Genomic DNA, 21,673 nt, shown 5'->3' with positions numbered 1-21,673 from the left:
ATCAATTCAATGCTGATTTTGAAGCTTCCTCTACCTGAAGAACTGTTTTCTGCTTCTGGATATTTGGTTTTGAAACTATTGTTGTGGTGTTAAAAATGTTAAATATAGGCGCCCACATTGTGGCATAGTGGGTAAAGCCTATAAGGGTGCCAGTTCATATCCAGCTGCTCCATTTCCAATTCAGCTCCCTGATACTGAAAAAAGCAGAAGATGGGCCAAATACTTGGGCCCCGGCACCCATGGGGGAGATCCAGATGAAGCTCCTGGCTTTGGCCTGGCCTTTACAGCCATTAGAAGAGCAAACAAGTAGATGGAAGGTGAATCGATCTCTGCCTCCCTAACTCTTTCAAATAAAGGAATAAATCTTTTTAAAAAACTATTAAATGTATCTGTTTATCTTCAAATCTCAACACTCTGCTCTGGCATATTTGATAGACAGGATTCTAAGATTTCCTATCATGTTTTAGCTGAGAACTGGAACTCAGAGAAAGTCTAACTGATCAGATTATAGAACAATATAAGTAGAACGTGCTCATGGAAATTTGTTTTAATTTTAATTAGTTTTTAACAGAGTCAATATGGTTTGTAAATACAATTCTAAAAACATCCCTTCCTTCCTCCTCTTCTACTCCTCCTCCCCTATATTTTTTGTTTGTTTTTGAGATAACATATTTTACATTTATATTATGGTAAAAGGCGTGATATTTCAATGAAGTTTAGCAAGTAAACAAAAAAAATGATCCTAGTTTAGTAGGAATACAGATGGTAGCTATAAACAATTGAATGAAAAAAAGACCATTTCACTCATTTAGAATAAATTTTAAAGTAATCACAAATCATTAAAATTAATAGTATAACATTCCAATGATTGGTCTGACAAAGCTACAAAGCAGTTTCACAGAACTATATTTACAGTAATACTAAACATACAGGCATTGTTTTTTGTTGTTGTTGTTTAAATTTTAGCTCCTACATGTAAGGCACAACATGTGGAATTTGCCTTTGTGTCCAGTTTATTTCACGCAACATTATGTCCTCCAGTTGCACCCATTTTACTACAAATGGTATAATTTCATTCTGTTTTCACAGCTGAACAATACCCTACTGACATAGATCACATTTCCTTTATCCATGCATCTTATGATGGAAAGTTTGGTTGAATCCATATTTTGGCTACTGTGAATAGTGCTGCTTACAAACACGGTGGTGCATAAAGTATCTCTGACACAAGGTATGCATGTCTTCTGGGTGCATACACAGTAGTGGGATTGCTGGGTCATAGGGCAAGTCTACTTCTAGTTTTTTAGGAACTCTTTACACTGTTTTCCAGTGACTGCAATAAATTACATTCTTACCAACAGTGTGTAAGTGTTCCCCTTTCTCCACATCCTTGCCAACATTGTTACTGTGTTTTGGATTTTAGACATTCTGACACAAGTGAGGTGATATCTCATTGTGGTTTTGATTTGGATTTCCCTGATGGCTAGTGATGGTGATAGTTTTTCATATATTTTTTGGCCACTGTGTTATTTTGAGAACTGTCTGCTGAGGTCCTTTGCCAGTCTCTTAAATGGATTGGTTGATTTTTAATGGTGAGTTTTTTAAGTTGCTGATATAGTCGGGATATTAATCCTTTGTCAGGCAGCTTGCAAGTATTATTTTCTCATTCTGTTGGATGGCTCTTCACTCTCCTGATTATTTCTCTTTTTTTTAAGATTTATTTTATTTATTTGAAAGACAGAGTTACAGAAAGAAGTAGAGCAGAGAGAGAAGGCTTCCATCCGCTGGTTCACTCCCCAGTTGGCAGCAACAGCCAGAGCTGCGCCAATCCGAAACCAGGAGCCAAGAGCTTCTTCCAAGTCTCCTACATGGGTGCAAGGGCCCAAGGACTTGGGCTATCTTCTACTGCTATCCCAGGCCATAGCAGAGAGCTGGATCGGAAGAGGAGCAGCTAGGACTAGAACTGGTGCCCATATGGGATGCTGGTGCTTCAGGTCAAGGCGTTAACCCACTGTGCCACAGCGCTGGCTCTGTGATTATTTCTTTTGCTGTGCAAAAGTCTCTGGGTTTGAAATAGTCCTATTTGTTTAGTTTTGCTTTTGTTGCCTTGGAAGTCTTATCCAAGAAGGTACTCCCTACATCAATGTCTTGAAACATTCCCTCTTCATTTTCTTCCAGCAACTCATAGTCCCAGATCTTAAACTTAGGTTTTTATTCATCTTGACTGATTTTGTATACGGTGAGAGGTAAGGATCTAATTTCATTCTTTTACACACACACACACACACACACATATATTTGTATGTATGTGTGTATATATGTGTGTATGTGTGTGTGTGTGTGTGTGTGTGTATATATATATATAGTTTTGCCAGAACCATTTGTTTAAGAGATTATCCTTATTCTACTGTATGGCATGAGCACTTTTCTTAAAAATCAGTTGGTTGTATGCACATGGATTAATTTCTGGGCTCTCTATTCTGTTCCACTGACCTATGTATCAGTTTTTATGGCAGTACCATGCTATTTTAATTATTATAGCTTTGCAGTATGCTTTGAAGTCATGCAATTTAATGCCTCTGGCTTTTTTTTTTTTTTAATTGAAAGGCAGAGCTAGAGACTGAGAGAGCGAGATAGAGAGAATCTTCTATCCAGTGGTTTTCTCCCCAAATGGTAGCAATGACTGTGGCTGGGCCAGTTGAAAGCCAGGAGCTTCTTCTAGATCTCCCATATGCATTGCCATCTTTTGCTGATTTCCCAGGCACATTAGCTGGGAGTAGGATTGGAAGTGGAGCAGCCAGGACTTGAACTGGCACATACATGGGATGGCAGTGCTATAAGCAATGGCTTAACCCAATGCACCACAGCACTGGCCCCAATCCAGTTTAATTTTTCTTGCTCAGATCGCTTTGACTGTCCTGGATCTTTTGTGATTCCATATGAATCCTATGATTGCTTTCTCTAATTCTGTAAAGAATGTCATTGGTGCGGCATCCTCCTGCAGCACTGGAATCCCATATGGGCACCAGTTTGAATCTCAGCTGCTCAGCTTCCAATCTAACTCCCTGCTAGTGGCCTGGGGAAGCAGGGGATGATGGCCCAAGTGCTTGCACCCCTGAATCCACATGGGAAACCTGAAAGAAGCTCCTGGCTCCTGGCTCCAGATGGCTCCAGCTCCAATTATTGTGGCCATTTGGGGAGTGAACCTGCAGATGGAAGAGCTCTGTTTCACTCTCTGTTTCAAATGAAAAATAAATCTTAAAAAAATACAATTATTTCAAGAAAGTTTTTTATTTCCTTTTTAACTTATTCAATGACCCATTGATCATTCAGTAGAATGTTGTTTAATTTCTGAATATTTATGAATGTTTCATTGTTCTTCTTGTTTATTTCTAGTTTTTTATTCCTTTATGGTCTGAGAAGATACTTGATATGATTCTAATCTTTTTATATTTGCAGAGACTTTATTTGTGGCCTAATATGTGATCTACCCTAGAATATGTTCCATGTGCTGATGAGAAGATGTGCATCTGTAGCTATTGGATGAAATGTCCCATAAATGTCAGGTTTATTTGCTCAGTAAGCATGTTTCAACTTCAATGTATCTTTATATTTTGTCTGGAGGTTCTGTCCATTGATGAGAGTGGGTGTTGAAGTCACCCACTATTATTTTATTGAAGTCTATTTCTCCTTTTAAGTCTAATAGTATTTGCTGAATATATCTGGGTAGTCTTATGTTGGGTGCATATACATTTAAGATTGTTATGCCTTCTTGCTGAATTGTACCTTGTAATAAAATGTAATGCCTTCCTTATCTCTTTTTCAGTTTTTGATTTAAAATTTGTTTTACCTGATATCCAGAGAATTATGCCTGCTCATTTTTGGGTTCCATTTGCCTGGTATATCTTTTTCCAGTCCTTCACTTTCCATCTATGTGTATCTTTGTTTGTGAAGTGAGTTTCCTGTTGGAAGCATATAGTGGGGTCTTAGTTATTTATCCATTCAGCCAACCTAAGTCTTCTAGTGGGAAAATTTAATCCATTTATATTCAATGTTAGTACTGATAGATAAGAACTAAGACTTGTCTGTTGCTTAGCTACTGATTCTACCTGCTCTGTTAGTGACTTTGGTGGTGTAATATATTTTCATATTTACTTTGAATGCAGGACACCCTCCAGAATTTCTTGTAGGACTGCTCTGGTGGTGGTGAATTCTCTCAGTTTTTGCTTATCTGGAAAATACCTTATTTCTCCGTCACTTTTTTTTTTTGGACAGGCAGAGTTAGACAGTGAGAGAGAAAGACATTGAGAAAAGTCTTCCTTCCGTTGGTTCACCCCCCCCCCCCAAATGGCTGCTACAGCCGATGCGCTGCGCCAATCCGAAGCCAGGAGCCAGGTAGGTGCTTCCTCCCAGTCTCCCATGTGGGTGCAGGGCCCAAGCATTTGGGCAATCCTCCACTGTCTTCCCGGGCCACAGCAGAAAGCTGAATTGGAAGAGGAACAACCAGGTCAGAATCTGATGCCCCAACCGGGACTAGAACCTGGGGTTCCGGCGCCACAAGCAGAGGATTAGCCAAGTGAGCCACGGCACCGGCCTCTCCTTCACTTTTGAAGGATAGCTTCATTAGATATAATATTCTTGGTTGAAAGTTTTTTTTTTAAGATCTTAAATGTATCACCCCACTCTCTTTTGGCCTATAGGGTTTCCACTGAGACGTCTGATGTTAGTCTAACTGGTTTTCCTTTATATTTAACTTTCTCTTACTATATTTTTTGAAAGGCAGAGTCCCCAAAATAAAAATTTCATGTAATTCTAAAGGGCAAATGGAACCAAGAGTAGAGAAATAGCATGTTGCTAAATTTTGCCAAAGCAAAGCAGACAAACTCAACTAAATACTACATAAAGAAGAAGTGACAATTAAACCAGATGCACAGATGTCAATGTAGGGACACAGGAGATGGGAAGAAACGAGCTTGCATGATATACTCCTCCAGGATTATATCCTGAACTAAAGGCAATCTATGAGACGAGACACAGAATTCAAAATAATGACTGAAAGGAAACTCAATGAGATGAAAGAGAATACAGATAGATTAAAGCAATGAGGAAATCAATAAGAGACACAAATGATAGTATTATTAAAGATAATATCATTAAGAAGAAACAAATAAGGTTGGTGCTGTGGCATAGCAGGTTAAGTCACAGCCTGCAGCACCAGCATCCCACATGGGTGCTGTTTCATGTCCCAGCTGATTCACTTCCAACCCAACTCCCTGCTAATGTGCCTGGGAAAGCAGTGGAGTGTGGGGAGCAACTGGGAGCAACTCGGACTAGACTAAGTTACTGGAATTAAGACTTATTCTATGCATCTGCTTTCCCACAATATGGCGCTGAGAAGGGAGAAACAGCTTCTACGCAGCTGCCTCCAGTTCAACCAATAAACTGTGGGACCTGCTCCTGATTGGAGGAGAGCAGCGTACTCGGCGTGTGGGTAGCAGAGTTGGGATTGGTGGAAGAGGACTATAAAGGAGGAGAGAGACGGCATGCACCAGGAACATCTAAGGGGAACACCTGTGCAGCCCCCGAGAGAGACGGCCGGCGGTGTGCCGCTCCCCCGCGGAAGTGGGGAAGGTGGCAGGGGGAACCGCCCTTCCACGGAGGTGGAAGGGTCGGTAGCCAACCTGGGAAGAACCAGCAGCAAACCCGGGGAGGGCCGAGCAGACGAAAGAACAGCGCAGGGTCCTGTGTCGTTCCTCCACGAAGAGGGGGAGCGACATAATGGTGCCGTGACTCGGATAGGAAACCTAGGAGGGAAGAAGCAGGAAAATACCGGAGAGAGAGACTAGAAGAGCCTAGGGGAAAGCCGGACAGAAAAGGTGCCAGAAGAAGCTATTGAAAGCCTAGGCATAGACTCGGATACGGACTGTGGGAAAGAAGTTAGGATTTAAAGTGAAAGCAAGAAGAAACTAGACTCAGATACGGACTGCAGGTTGAAAGTGAAAGTGAAACCTATAAGAAACTTAGACTTGGATACGGACTGTGGGGAGAGGCCAGGAGAAATGAGGGAGGAATATTGTTGGAAGAAAACTTAGGGAAACATACCAGGTAGAGAAAAATGTTAGGGAGGATGAAGCCGCGAGTGCAGGCCGAGGCAGAGACGGAAGCCATCTTGGAATTCTTCAAGTCAGCCCGGGGAGCAAAAGGTGAAAATCTGGAACCAGAGGTAGAGACGTGGGCCGCCAGGTTGGAATTCGCCAGGTTAGTCCAGGGAACTTGGACTGAATGCCGGTGGCGGAAACGTTAGCTACGCTGTGTGATTCGCGGAAGCCGCCACGTGCAGAGAGAGCACGGGGCGTGAATAGATAGGGAACACGGGGCTGGCGCGAGGCCGTGGTGCGGGCGCGAAGGGCGTGGAGACCGCGGAGTGTGCGCGCGAAGCCGAGCCGCGCAGAGCCGGGAGCCCGCCGCAGGGCGGGCGCCGGGAAGCCGCGCAGATGAGAGAAGCGCGGGCTGAAGCAGCGCAAAGCCGGGAAGCTGCCGCGGGGCGGTGAGGTGCCGAGAAGCAGCCTCGGGGCGGGCGCCGGGAAGCCGCGCAGATGAGAGAAACAGAAGTTTAGAAGTAAAATGAGAGAAATAGGAATGCTGGCAGAAAGAAGAAATAGGAGAAATAGGAATGCCCGGAGATAGAGAAATAGAGAAAAATAAGGCCTCCCCCACAACATGGCAATGAGAGAGCTTGGATTCGGTCTGCCTGATTAGTAAGACGATAAGCACCTGTGGGCGGCTGCAGGTCACCGAAGACAGGCACGTTATCAACACCAATAAATCTCCCCACAAGACGGCAATGAGAAGGCTTGGATTCGGTTTGCCTGATAGGGCTTGTAAGCACCTGCAGGCAGTTCTAGCAGAGCAGAGCATGCGCTGCAGGGCACCGAACACAGGCACGCATCAGCGCCTAAAAACCTCCTCACAACATGGCGAAGAGAGGACCCGGATTCGGTTTGCCTGATTGATAGGGCTTCTAAGCACCTGTGGGCAACTCTAGCAAGCAGAGCAGTGTGCCGCGGGGCACCGAAGACAGGCGTGTATCAACGCCAAAAATAAAAAGAAAGGGGGATCTGTGGGGAGCAACCCGGACTAGACTAAGTTACTGGAATTAGGACTTATTCTATGCATCTGCTCTCCCACAATATGGCGCTGAGAAGGGAGAAACAGCTTCTACGCAGCTGCCTCCAGTTCAACCAATAAACTGTAGGACCTGCTCCTGATTGGAGGAGAGCAGCGTACTCGGCGTGTGGGTAGCAGAGTTGGGATTGGTGGAAGGACTATAGAGGAGGAGAGAGACAACATGCACCAGGAACATCTAAGGGGAACATCTATCTGAAGGAACACCTGTGCAGCCCCCGAGAGAGCCGGCCGGTGGTGTGCCGCTCCCCCGCGGAAGTGGGGAAGGTGGCAGGGGGAACCGCCCTTCCACGGAGGTGGAAGGGTCGGTAGCCAACCCGGGAAGAACCAGCAGCAAACCCGGGAAGGGCCGAGCAGACAAAAGAACAGTGCAGGGTCCTGTGTCGTTCCTCCACGAAGAGGGGGAGCGACATAATGGTGCCGTGACTCGGATAGGAAACCTAGGACGGATAGGAAACTTAGGAGGGAAGAAGTGGAAAATATCGGAGAGAGAGACTAGCAAACAGCCTAGGGAAAAGCCGGACGAAAAAGGTGCCGGAAGAAGCTGTTGAAAGCCTAGGCATAGACTCAGATACGGACTACGGGGGGAAGCTGGGAGAAATCTCTAAGATCGAAAGCGAAAGTGAAAGCTAGAACAAACAGACTCGGATACGGACTGTGGGGAGAAGCCAGGAGAAATGAGGGAGGAATATTGTTGGAAGAAAACTTAGGGAAACATACCGGGTAGAGAAAAATATGTTAGGGAGGATGTAGCCATGGGGGCAGGCTGAGGCGGAGATGAAAGCTACTTTGGGATTCGTCAAGTTAGCCCGGGAATAAGGGGCGAAAAGTTAAAACCAGAAGCGGAAACGTAAGCCAGGTTGGAATCCGTCAGATTAGCCCGGGGAGCAAAGGACGGGAAGCCAAATCGTGGGGCGGAAACGTGAGCTGGGTCGAATTCGCCAGGTTAGCCCGGGGAACTTAGATTGAATACTAGTGGCGGAGACGTGAGCTGGGGCTGTGTGACTCGCGGAGGCTGCCGCGCGCAGAGAAAGCGTGCGGGGCACAAGTAGATAGGGAACGCTGGGCTAGTGCGAGACCGCGGAGTGTGCGCGCGAAGCCGAGCCGCGCAGAGCCGGGAGCCTGCCGCAGGGCAGGCGCCGGCTCGGGCTGAAGCGGCTCAGAGCCGGGAAGCCGCTGAGAAGCAGCCTCGGGGCGGGCGCCGGGAAACCGCGGGGTAAGAGAAGCCGCGGGAAGTTTAGAAGTAAAATGAGAGAAATAGGAATGCTGGAAGATAGAAGTAAAATGGGAGAAATAGGAATGCCCGGAGATAGAGAAATAGAGAAAAATAAGGCCTCCCCACAACATGGCAATGAGAGAGCTTGGATTCGGTCTGCCTGATTAGTGAGGCAATGAGCACCTGCCGGCGGCTAGCAGCTTATGCGCCGCAGGTCACCGAAGACAGGCACGTTATCAACACCAATAAGTCTCCCCACAATACGGCAATGAGAAGGCTTGGATTCGGTTTGCCTGATTGTTAGGGCTTGTAAGCACCTGCAGGCAGAGCAGAGCATGCGCTGCAGGGCACCGAACACAGGCACGCATCAGCGCCTAAAAACCTCCTCACAACATGGCGAAGAGAGGACCCGGATTCGGTTTGCCTGATTGATAGGACTTGTAAGAACCTGTGGGCAACTCTAGCAAGCAGAGCAGAGTGTGTGCCGCGGGGCACCGAAGACAGGCGCGTATCAACGCCAAAAATAAAAAGAAAGGGGGATCTGTGGGGAGCAACTGGGAGCAACTCGGACTAGACTAAGTTACTGGAATTAAGACTTATTCTATGCATCTGCTTTCCCACAATATGGCGCTGAGAAGGGAGAAACAGCTTCTACACAGCTGCCTCCAGTTCAACCAATAAACTGTGGGACCTGCTCCTGATTGGAGGAGAGCAGCGTACTCGGCGTGTGGGTAGCAGAGTTGGGATTGGTGGAAGAGGACTATAAAGGAGGAGAGAGACGGCATGCACCAGGAACATCTAAGGGGAACACCTGTGCAGCCCCCGAGAGAGCCGGCCGGCGGTGTGCCGCTCCCCCGCAGAAGTGGGGAAGGTGGCAGGGGGAACCGCCCTTCCACGGAGGTGGAAGGGTCGGTAGCCAACCCGGGAAGAACCAGCAGCAAACCCGGGGAGGGCCGAGCAGACGAAAGAACAGCACAGGGTCCTGTGTCGTTCCTCCACGAAGAGGAGGAGCGACAGTGGAGGATGGCCCAAGTGCTTGAGCCCCTGTTACCCATGTGGGAGACACAGAGGAAGCTCCTGGCTTCTGCCTTGTTTAGCCCTGGTCATTGCACACACTTGGAGAGCGAACCAGTGGATGGAAGATCTTTCTCTCTCTCTCTGTCTCTCCCTTTGCCCTCTACCCCAAATATTTGTTTCTAAAAAATGAAATTTTTAATTAATTTTTCCTTCTATAACATAATTACTTAAAATTTTAAATTATTTTGCATTTTTAATTGGATTTGTTTTATTTCTTTTGGTAAAAATTTAACAGCATGGTATTTTCCTTCTCTTGCTTCCATATGCCCTTTTGAGTTACATTAAATTTTTATTTTTAGCCAATCTGCCTCTTTACAGTGTTCTCCCAATGTTTATTTTCATTTACCATGTCAATTTTTACATAATTTTATTTGCCATTGTCAGTTTTACCCATCACTTCATTTTTTTCAATGTCTACTACAATGCCATTCAAAGCATACACATCAACCAGTGCCAGTTTAAACTACCTATTACACATTAAGTGAAAAAATAAGTAAGTACTTAGACATTTTTAAAATAATTAGAAAGGATTATTTTAAATCTGTTGATTTATTTATTTTTTTTTGCCTTTTTTTTTTTTTTTTTTTTTTTTTTTTGTGACTCCAGACAGGATCCAAAGAAGAAACGACCATCTCTTCTCTGGGTTTTATGGAGACTTACTTTCCCTTTCTGTGTTAGCCTCTCAGAGCACTCTGTCAGCTCTGAAAGGGCACAGGAAAGGGTGATTATTTTAAATCTGTTGATTTAATATAAAGGTTGCAGTAGCAAAAATCTTTACTAATGCCTAACAGTGATTTTTTTTTTTTTTTTTTTTTTTTTGGACAGGCAGAGTTAGACAGTGAGAGAGAAAGAGACAGAGAGAAAGGTCTTCCTCTTTCCATTGGTTCAACCCCCAAATAACATCACAGACACTTTGAAACAAGACAGCTTTACAGAATTATCAAGGGATACCCTATAGCACTGACACACAAAGGATACCTCTGGCAGTTTAAACCTCAAGATCTCAAAATGACAAACATATGCATAAAATTAATTACACCATTTTCAGCCACATTTTAGGAACGGTCATTCTCTATATCAAATTAAAATCAAAATAAGTAAACAGATTAACATGAAGCCAGACCTGAACCTACTTCTATTGTATTAATGCCAACATTAATGATTTGGTTTTAATAAAACATTACTCCATACTAATATAATTTTGAAGCTTTATATAGTTTACCAGTTAAATTTGGGTTTTATAGATGTAAGAAGGGACTGGCACTATGATGTAGTGGATTAAGCCTCTGCCTGAGGTGCCGGCATCCCATATGGGCACAGGTTCAAGTCCTGGCTGCTCCACTTCCCATCCAGCTACCTACTAATGTGCTTGGGAAAGCAGCAGAAGATGGCCCAAGTACTTGGGCCCTTGCACTTACATGCGAGACCTGGAAGAAGTTCCATGCTCCTGGATTCAGATCAGCCCAGCTCTAACCTTTGAAGCCATTTAATTAAAAAAAAAGTGTAAAATATAAAAGCCTCCTTAAAAGCCATATACATTTAAATTAATTGTGGAATATTGACCAAAAAGAAACATTCCAGCTTTCAGGTCCAGAACAGCCATTTAAATCTTTGTAGTTTCTAAACCTCATAATGCAATTTACTTTAAGTCATCTGGTTAAATGCTCTAACATTAAATCACCAGATGAAGGTATTCTGTCCCTAATTCTTTTCTGATTCTGATGTGTGGTCTACAATCTATACCAAAATGTTTTTCTTCAATCAGTTAAGAACCAATCTGATTGAACTTAAAGTCCTACCTAAAACATTATGAAAATGAGCAATCAGTCCACTGCATATCCTCACAAGTATAAATCTATTATTTATTAGTTAGGAATATTCACAAATAGCACAAATAGGCTGGGAGTAAATGGAATGGAAAACAAAGTTAAGAAAAGCTGTTCAATCTCATAGTAATTAAAGAAATAAAAATGGTTTTCGGATTTTTAAAATTACCATATTGGCAGATATTTGAAAGATTGGTGTAAGCAGAGGGAAAGATTCACATAATTTTGAAGTCATATAAGCTGATAAAAACTCTTTCTAAAGGGCAATCTGGGAACAGGCATATAAATTTCAACACAGATAAGACCTTCTACTGAGAATTTACCATAAAAAAGTATCAGAAAAGAACAAAAACATATGAACATGAGGGAATATTCCAGACAGAAATGCATTTTTAAAAGCCTGGAAAAAATACATTAATAAGTTAGCTGATAATGTTTAAGTGCTAAAAATAATTTCACCTTTTTTAATAAGGACAGTCAAAATAAATTAAGTGTGCGTGGGAGAGAAGCATTTAACATAGCTGCATACATAATACATATGTGTGTGCATATACATATATATATATTTACATAGCTGCATATACACAATTCCATAGCTGGAGAAGTTACATATGTACATACACGGAAGAAAAGAGCTTTCAGGGAGCTCTATATCAAATTTTTTTTATTTTTTTAACTTTTATTTAATGAATATAAATTTCCAAAGTACAGCTTATGGATTACAATGGCTTCCCCCCCATAACTTCCCTCCCACCTGCAACCATCCCATCTCCCGCTCCCTCTTCCCTTCCATTCACATGGATTCATTTTCAATTCTCTTTATATACAGAAGATCAGTTTAGCATTATTAAGTAAAGATTTCAACAGTTTGCACCCACACAGAAACACAAAGTGTAGAATACTATTTGAGTACTAGTTATAGCATTAAATCTCAATGTACAGCACATTAAGGACAGAGATCCTACATGAGGAGTGAGTGCACAGTGACTCCTGTTGTTGACTTAACAAATTGACACTCTTGTTTATGGCATCAGTAATCACCCTAGGCTCTTGTCATGAGCTGCCAAGGCTATGGAAGCCCCCTGAGTTCACCGACTCTGATCATATTTAGACAAGGTCGTAGTCAAAGTGGAAGTTCTCTCCTCCCTTCAGAGAAAGGTACCTCCTTCTTTGATGACCTGTTCTTTCCACTGGGATCTCATTCACAGAGATCTTTCATTTAGGTCATTTTTTTTTTTTTTTTGATAGAGTATCTTGGCTTTCCATGCCTGTAATACTCTCATGGGCTTTTCAGCCAGATCCGCATGCCTTAAGGGCTGATTCTGAGGCCAGAGTGCTGTTTAGGACATCTGCCATTCTATGAGTCTTCTGTGTATCTCGCTTCCCATGTTAGATCGTTCTCTCCCTTTTTTATTCTATCAGTTAGTATTTGCAGACACTAGTTTTGTTAATGTGATCCCTTAGACTCTTAGTCCTATCATTATGATCAATTGTGAACAGAAATTGATCACTTGGACTAGTGAGATGGCACTGGTACATGCCACCTTGATGGGATTGAATTGGAATCCCCTGGTATGTTTCTAACTCTACCGTTTGGGGCAAGTCAGCTTCTATATCAAATTTTTAACACCAACTACAAGGTTCTCCTAAAGGAACAAATACATTACAGGAGCATTTACTCCATCAATGATTATTATCACTATTATTCATTCTATCAATGATGGTGAAAATGCTGAAAATTATGCATACTGATTTATGAACTACATCAACATCTGACTCTGCAGTTAGCAACCAGTTATAGATCAGCATACATAAATTCAATAGATCCTAGTAACAATCATTACTAAATAGAATAACTGAAGTAGAACATCTTGTTGGTATAACTATTTTGAGCAGTATAAAATACTGCAAAATTTTTGCTACAACAAACTGCCACCCAGCTTATTGATATCTTGTCAAGGAAATCATCTGTAGATTAAAAGAGAACATAATATCTCCCTCTCATTATAATACACACACACACGCTTGCACATACACACCAGCAATGGAGGGAAAAACCCACTGTATATACTATTACTAACACATTACCATCAGAAGCTAAGAAAATAACTAGTTTTGCCGGCGCCGTGGCTCACTAGGCTAATCCTCCGCCTTGCGGCGCCGGCACACCAGATTCTGTCCCAGTTGCCCCTCTTCCAGGCCAGCTCTCTGCTGTGGCCAGGGAGTGCAGTGGAGGATGGCCCAAGTACTTGAGCCCTGAACCCCATGGGAGACCAGGAGAAGCACCTGGCTCCTGCCATTGGATCAGCACGGTGCTCCGGCCGCAGCGCGCCAGCCGCAGCAGCCATTGGAGGGTGAACCAATGGCAAAGGAAGACCTTTCTCTCTGTCTCTCTCTCACTGTCCACTCTTCCTGTCAAAAATAATATAATAATAATAATAATAATAATAATTTTAAAAAAATAACTAGTTTTACATAGTAACTACTGCCATGAAGAATGGCTCAACAAAATATTTTCTGTAAAGGGGCAGGCAATAAATATTTTCAGCTTTGCAGGACATTCAATCTCTGCCTCAACTACCCAACTCTGCCAACTGTAGTAGTAAAGCAGCTGTAGACAAAAGATTGGGTGTGATTATGCTGCAATATATATCCATTTACAGAAACAGGTGATAAGCCAGATTTGATCCAGTGGGCACAGTCTGTAACCCCCTAATCTACAGTAAAACATCACTATTAACTGGAAAATATTCTCTTAGGATCAATTGATTCATAATGCATAACTCTGTCCAGCATGTTCACTCATTTCTTTATCTTCAAGAAAAGCTGGCTCATTTAGGTCACCTACTGATGAGCCATGCCATTCAGTTCATTCAGGTCACTCATGAGTCACTTACTGAGGCATTGCGAGGATTCCCAAGGTAAACACCAGTGACTGTTTTGGATTTCTTTGTCCAGAATTAAATGGTCTCAGTTTATCTGTACACTACAGAATGCATGGACAATGTCAATTATGTAATATGTATGATGTTTAAAAAATGGCAACTTGACTGGACCATGGAGAGCCCACATATTTGGACAAACTATTTCTGTGAAGACTGCTGCCTCTAAAGTAAAACACTGCATGTTCCTGCTTTCCAACTTAAACTGAAACATAAGCCCCAGGGTCCTGAGGGCTGAGCCTTCAGCCTTCAGTCTGGAACTAACACCATCAACTAACCTACATCTCCAGGTGCCAACTCATCCTGCAGATACTGAGACCGGTCAGCCTCCACAATCTTGTAAACTAATTCCTCATAATTAATTATCTCCTACTGATTCTGTTTCTCTGGAGAATCCTAATACAACTTGGGGAAGAGGGAAAATCTTAATTTTGCCTTAGGGATATTGGGGGTTAGGAGCAGGGAAGGAGAGTAACCTTCTGTCAGGAAGAGAATAGTCAGAATCATCAATTTCCCTCATAGCATCTCATCAGTATTATCTATGCAATATAACACCTACTCAACTGATTTCCAGAGCACCTGAGTACTTTCAATTATCTGTTAATCTATCTCTGATCCAAAAGCTGTCTAAAAGAAATGACAGAAAAAATTATCTAAGATGTACTACCACTCCACCCCTCTACAAGATAAATTTTACCTTTAAATCATAGAATACAAGTGCTCCCTGACCTACAATGGCATTATATCCTGGTAAGCCCATCAAAAGTTAAAAATATCACAAGTTGAAATGCACTGAGGCCGGCGCCACAGCTCAATAGGTTAATCCTCCACCTTGCGGCGCTGGCACACCAGGTTCTAGTCCCGGTCGGGGCGCCGGATTCTGTCCCGGTTGCCCCTCTTCCAGTCCAGCTCTCTGCTGTGGCCCGGGAGTGCAGTGGAGGATGGCCCAAGTGCTTGGGCCCTGCACCCACATGGGAGACCAGGAGAAGCGCCTGGCTCCTGCCTTAGGATCAGCGCGGTGCTCTGGCCCCAGTGCGCCGGCTGCCGCAGTCATTGAAGGGTGAACCAACGGTAAAAAGGAAGATCTTTCTCTCTGTCTCTCTCTCTCTCACTGTCCACTCTGCCTGTCAAAAATTAAAAAAAAATTTAAAAAAAAAATGAAATGCACTGAATATACCCAGCCTATCAAACATTATAACTTACTTAGCAACAGGGCATTCTATACAGGGTATTGGCTGTTTCTCTTCGTCATCTTGTGGCCTTCCCCTGCTACCACCCAGCATACAGAAATTTCTATAATTTTGAGATGCTGCTATCACCCCACATCTCAAGAGAGTATGGTACCACACATCACCAGCTCAGGAAAGATCAAAACTAAAAGTAGTACGTATTCTACTGAATGCATATTGCTTTTGCACCATTATAAGGTTGGTAATCACTAAGTTGAAACATCAGGTCAGGGATTGTCAGTACATACTTAGAGCCTATTTTCCTATCAACTCAGGAAAACAGCCTCAGAATTTCCTTTGGAGGACTGCTACCTTATAAGCTTATGCCTCTAACTTTTTTATAAAAAGACACAAAAGTAAGTAGTCATATAATATTTTAAGCTGTCAAACTGTTTATGTTTTTAGGAAAAGGCAAACACACACACAAAAATAAAGTGCTAATGTATAATTAGAAAGAGAGTAAGCACGGGACAGACGCTGTGGCACACTAGGTTAATCCTCCGCCTGCGGTGCCGGCATCCCATATGGACGCCGGTTCTAGTCCCGGCTGCTTCTCTTCCAGTCCAGTTCTCTGCTGTGGCCTGGGAAAGCAGTAGAAGATGGCCCAAGTACTTGGGCCCCTGCACCCATGCGGGAGACCAGTAAGAAGTGCCTGGCTCCTGGCTTCAGATCTGTGCAGCTTCAGCCATTGCGGCCATTTTGGGAGTGAACCAATGGAAGGAAGACCTTTCTCTCTGTTTCTCCCTCTCCCTGTCTGTAACTCTCTCAAATAAAATAATCTTAAAAAGAGAGTAAGCACACAAAAAATAACTTTCGTTACACAAGTGGTTAATGAGAAGAACAAATTTCAAAGAAAAACATAAAATTATGAAAAAAATCACTTGTGGGGCTGGCGCTGTGGCGCAGCAGGCTAACGCCCTGGCCTGAAACACCAGCATCCCATATGGGCGCCGGTTCTAGTCCAGGCTGCACCTCTTCCAATCCAGCTCTCTGCTATGGCCTGGGATAGCAGTAGAAGATGGCCCAAGTCCTTGGGCCCCCCGTATCCACAGGGGAGACCTGGAAGAAGCTCCTGGCTCCTGGCTTCGGATCAGCGCAGCTCCGGCGGTTGTGGCCATCTGGGGAGTGAACCATCAGATGGAAGACCTACCTCTCTCTCTCTGTCTCTACCTCTCTCTGTAACTCTGACTTTCAAATAAATAAAATAAATCTATAAAAAAAAAGAAAAAATCACTTGTAAATAAATATCAAACTTAAAAGACATAGTATTTTTCATTGATAGTATTTTCAGCTCTCAATCTAGCAAAGATATTAAAACAAAGAAAAATGTTCCTAGAGTACTACCATATATTGCTAAAGGTAATATTAATTTGTTCATTACAAAAGAGAAATCTTTGGAAGAGTTGTTAGGCAATATACCATGAGTCTTCGAATGATACTCAACCCAATAGTCCACTCTTAAAAAAATAATACAACATTTGGAGGAATGAGATTCTAGACAAAACACTGCTTTAAGTATTATTTCTGAGAATAAAAAAAACAAACCCAAAAAGGGGAAAGAAACAGGATTTTGGCCATACACTGTCAACACAAATAACAAGATAGAAAATGTGATACAGGGAACCTCACAAATAATTTCAGCTTTCATGATGTCTAGGAATTCTCTGAACTCCTCTTTGCTTATCCCTACCTCAGAACCTACAACATTACACTGAAGTTACCTGTGCTTGTATCTGTCTTCCTTCTGGACTGCAGTAACATGCACTGAGAGCAAAGACCAAGTGTCCCAGCCCTGAGCCAGAGCTTCAGTCAGCACGCAGTAAAGATTAACAAACGCGAAGAATGCACACACCAATCGAAACAGAGAAACAACAAAATAGTGTAGATAATTTTCTTTGGATGTTAGGATTAATGGTGATTTTGTTAACCTTTATGCTTTTATTTTCCTTTTAATTAAGTAGTTTAATAATCAGAAAAAAACTTTATTTGAAAATGCTTAAACCCCTTATCACTAATAAGCCAAATAATTTATTTATCAGTTAAACATCACTTAAACATCACATAAGGGAGAGAGGGAGGGATGCATGGGTGGGGAGGGAGGGAAGGGGGGGAGGAAGGGAGGGAAGGAGGAAGGAGAATGAAAATGCTGAAGCTACTTTAAGTTGTAGAAGGTTATTCTGGGGAAACATAGCAACTCATGTATCTTGACAAAGACCGTTGTGGCTCACCTTTTCCTAAAATGGTATCCTCATTTCTAGGAAAAGGAAACAGGTACTAAGTCTAATCACATCAAATAAATAAACTGGATCAATCACTGAAAACTGATGACTAATCCAAAACACCCTATCCTTTTAAACAAGCAAAACATTTCATTTGTCTATGAAAGTGTTACTGTAATCCTATTTTTGCTAAAGTTTTCCTTTTAAGAAAAGGAATAAAACAATTTGCCTAGGTTTCACAGAAAGACAGAAATAAAATAAAATGATAAAACCTTCTGCATTAGTTAATCTCCTCCAGCCTGAACTCATTTATCTTAACCTTTAACTAAAATTACATCTTTAAAGAGAACATTCAATGTATTTTATGTGCCTAACACACTAAAGATGATAAATAAATGTCACATATAAAATAAAACGCTCATCTTTTAACTTAGATTGAAGTCAAAATCTGAGAAAAATGACACATCTCGTCTCTAGACAAGTCAATTCAGAAACATGAGGCAGAGTAAGCCATATGTGACATATGCTTAGTAGGTGATTTAATAACAAAAATCACTAAGAATAGCTATAAGACTGTGCTACTAAAATCAGTTAGAGAAAAAGAGGGAGAGACAGAGAAAAAGGTCTTTCATCTGCTGGTTCATCCCCCAAATGGCCACAACACCAGAGCTGGGCAGATCCAAAGCAAGGAGCCAGGAGCTTCTTCCAAATCCCCCGTGCTAGTGCAGAAGCCCAAGCACTTGGGCCTTCTTCTACTGCTTTCCCAGGCCATAGCAGAGAGCTGGACCGGAAAAGGAGAACTGGCACCCATATGGGATGCTGGCACCACAGACATCCTACATACTACATACTACACCACAGCACCAGCTCCTTCCCTCCCTCTCTCCCTTATTGAGTGATAAGGGGTTTCAACTCTTTTAAATGGAGTATCAAATGACATGGGATAAATTATAAAAAAATTATTAGTTTCTCACATTGAAAATACAAAAGATTATTGTCAAAGAAGCTACCTGTTATATTTTATTTTCCATCTGTAGCTTAATATAAGCAAAAATGAATTCAGTATCAACATATATGAATGTATATTACTAAATTTAGAATAATAATCTCCTCATTGAACATTTAATGACAACTCTAAGCCAGAAGAAAATACAAACATCATACCATTGATAAAGTAAGTTTATACTTAAAAAAAGCTGAATACATATTGTAAATCATGAATACAAATTGCAATGTTTTTTAAATGCAGGTTACCACCTGTTAGCAGGTTTTAACAATCAACTTACAGACCCACCTTTTAAAGTAAAATAGAAAATAGAAAATATCACAGTAAATTTCCCTCATCAATAAGTTGCATCTATTTCCTATTTTAACATCTCTAAAATGCTAACAGCTACAAAATACTGGCACAAAGCTCAGAGAGTGGCTGTCAACTTTCCCAATTCTACATATCAATAGAAATCAATTTATAACTTATACGAAATTACAAAGAATTAAATCCAGGTTACATAACAACAAAACCTTCCTTAACCCATGGGAGTAATCAGTTGCTAAAAGTTTTCATTACATTTCAAACATACTAGTTACATTAAGCTCTCCTCTCCATCCCCTCTATCACAGATCATATCTTTTGGCTGAAGAGCTAAAATTATCTCCTAGAACCCATTCTCTTGTGGAGTGCCTCCATCCAAGCCAACCTCTACCCTTATCTAATAATTATTTTTTTAGACTCAAGTACACATGCTTATGTCATTCTCCTGATCACAAAGGTCCATGGGTTCCTTTCCACATATTAGCTAAGACTCAAACTCAAGTTTGACAAAGTTCTTTAACTGGCAGCCTTACTTTCTAACACTGCAGCTCCTACCTCCCTACCTCGTTTCCTTACAACAATCTCTAGCCACACTTACCTAATCACAGCCTCCGAACAACCAGGCTTTTTCATGACTTCAAATATTTCCTTTCTCTACCCTCTTGGAGGGTCCCAGTTCAGACAAGTTGCTCTGACTTCCCTGATTCCAAGTGTCACTATTTTGTTCACTCCCAAAGTCAAATTATTCTCACAGCACTTATTAAATTATATTAGCCCATATGTACATGCCTGTCTTCTCTCTCACCAAAATGGGATCAGTAAAAAACAAACTTCTCTTTCATATCCAGCACCTAGCACACAGCTGCACATTCAGGCAGGCTCTTAGTAAACACAGTCATTATTACCACCAGGTACTCAATAAATGCTCACAGAATAAAGTTAGAATTTGGGAAGCCTTACAATGGGAGATACATAAATACCCTTCCCTTAGAAGAGGATTAAAACAAGGATTTTATTTGGTGGTGGTTGTCTATTTCAAAATCCAGGCTATTTTAAACTGTCCTTCCAGCCAGTTTGCATTTAAGTATCTATTTATAGATCAGTAAATATTTATTAAAGCAGCCTTATAAAAAGTAATTTTAAATGGTCTGAAGAGCTGATTGCCAAAACCAAAAGCCTAGTAAATATAGGATAGACTCCACTAGGTCAAAAAGACACAAAAAAGTCACACACAGACATATACAAACACATAAACTGAACATTACATCACATAGAAAATATTTATATTAATAGTAGCCAGAAAGGGAAAAACAAACAGCCACAAAAAAAAAACTTATAATGCACTGGATAATATCTAGCTAAATTGACAGAAACATAGTACATACAGTAAAATCTATACTCTTCATCCTAGTCCTCCACTCCATTTCAGTACTGTTTTTCTCTAGGGTAAGTGGCTATGGTCACAATTTTTTCTCTTTCATTATAGAATTAACACGATAGCTTATGGAAAAGAATGAAACCAAGCAACCTGGGTTCAAGTTCATATTACCTCTTTTTAACAATGAAACCTAGAAGAGATCACTTTGCATCTCTGTGCCTCAGTTTCCTCACATGTAAAATGACAGCATTCACCTTACAGAATTGTGATAAATGACTTTGTAAAGACATTTAAGAAGTATATACATCATAGCAATTTTCCAGGATAAAAACTATAACAAAATGGAGGAAAATGGCATGAAGGGAAGATAGAAAGGCTTACCTTCACTTTAAACCTTTCTGTACTGTCACCTTTTTAAAAACAAGCATATGTATAATTTTAATAATCAGGAAAATCATTTGGCAAATGTCAATAATAATTATGCCTCTCATGAGGTACAATACCCTCCTGTCTTCAAAGTTTTTAATCTTGCACTTTTTCCTTCCTATTCAATCAAGGACTTCTATAACACCAACAGCTTCTCTGCTAGCTATTTTTCATTAGCATGTTTACAAATATGCATCGCCTTCAGAACACAAACACACTGCCTCTCTGACACCCACTATTTTTTAAACATCTGTATTCCGGAAAATTAAGCATACAATAGCTTTCTACCTCTTTGATCTCCAAATACTTGCAGACCAGGGACTACATAAGTACATCCACTGGCAGGCTGCTGGAATATTACATTAATGCTTATATTTAGAATTATCTTTAAGAAAAAGTAATACAGTAATATTTAACACACAGAGTGACACTGGAAACCTCACTTGGATTATCAGAGTATCATGTCACATAGATAAGTAAACCGAGGGAAAGGGGAGAGTTTTGCTCAAGACTGACAATGACACTGTCCATCCATATGATTTCTGTGTTCTACAGTGCATTGCAGTTTGTGCCTGGTTAAGCAGATTGACATATTATATTACACAGCTTTATCTAAACCAATCCTCACTAAGTGGACTAGTAGCTTAAAAATATTACTACAGGGGTCACAGTTGCAGTGCAGTGGGTTAGTTCACTGCCTGAAATGCCAACATCCCATATCTGAATGCTCGAGATCCCTGCTAATGCACTTGCAGAAGCAGAGAAAGATGGCCCAGGTACTTAGGCTTCTGCCATCCATGTGGGAGACTCAGATGGAGCTCCAGGTGCCTGATGGAACATCTCTCTCTCTCCTTCTTTCTGTA

General features: G+C 41.6%; 2 protein-coding genes and 1 non-coding gene across 8 annotated transcripts in view; all 3 read right to left on the bottom strand.

Moving 5' to 3' along the window:
* The window catches only part of MCM9 (minichromosome maintenance 9 homologous recombination repair factor), a 404,677-nt gene that overhangs the window by 103,237 nt on the left and 279,767 nt on the right, over positions 1-21,673 (bottom strand). The window lies entirely within an intron of this gene.
* The window catches only part of CEP85L (centrosomal protein 85 like), a 184,618-nt gene that overhangs the window by 139,202 nt on the left and 23,743 nt on the right, over positions 1-21,673 (bottom strand). The gene's annotated exons all lie outside the window — the stretch shown is intronic.
* On the bottom strand, positions 10,071-10,191 carry LOC127493368 (small nucleolar RNA SNORA26). The gene has a single exon (XR_007923422.2). It is a non-coding gene; the product is annotated as a small nucleolar RNA SNORA26 (small nucleolar RNA).

The sequence above is a fragment of the Oryctolagus cuniculus genome, chromosome 5 (assembly GCF_964237555.1).
Source record: "Oryctolagus cuniculus chromosome 5, mOryCun1.1, whole genome shotgun sequence".
Lineage (NCBI taxonomy): Eukaryota > Metazoa > Chordata > Mammalia > Lagomorpha > Leporidae > Oryctolagus > Oryctolagus cuniculus.
This window is presented reverse-complemented; position numbering and strand designations above follow the sequence as displayed.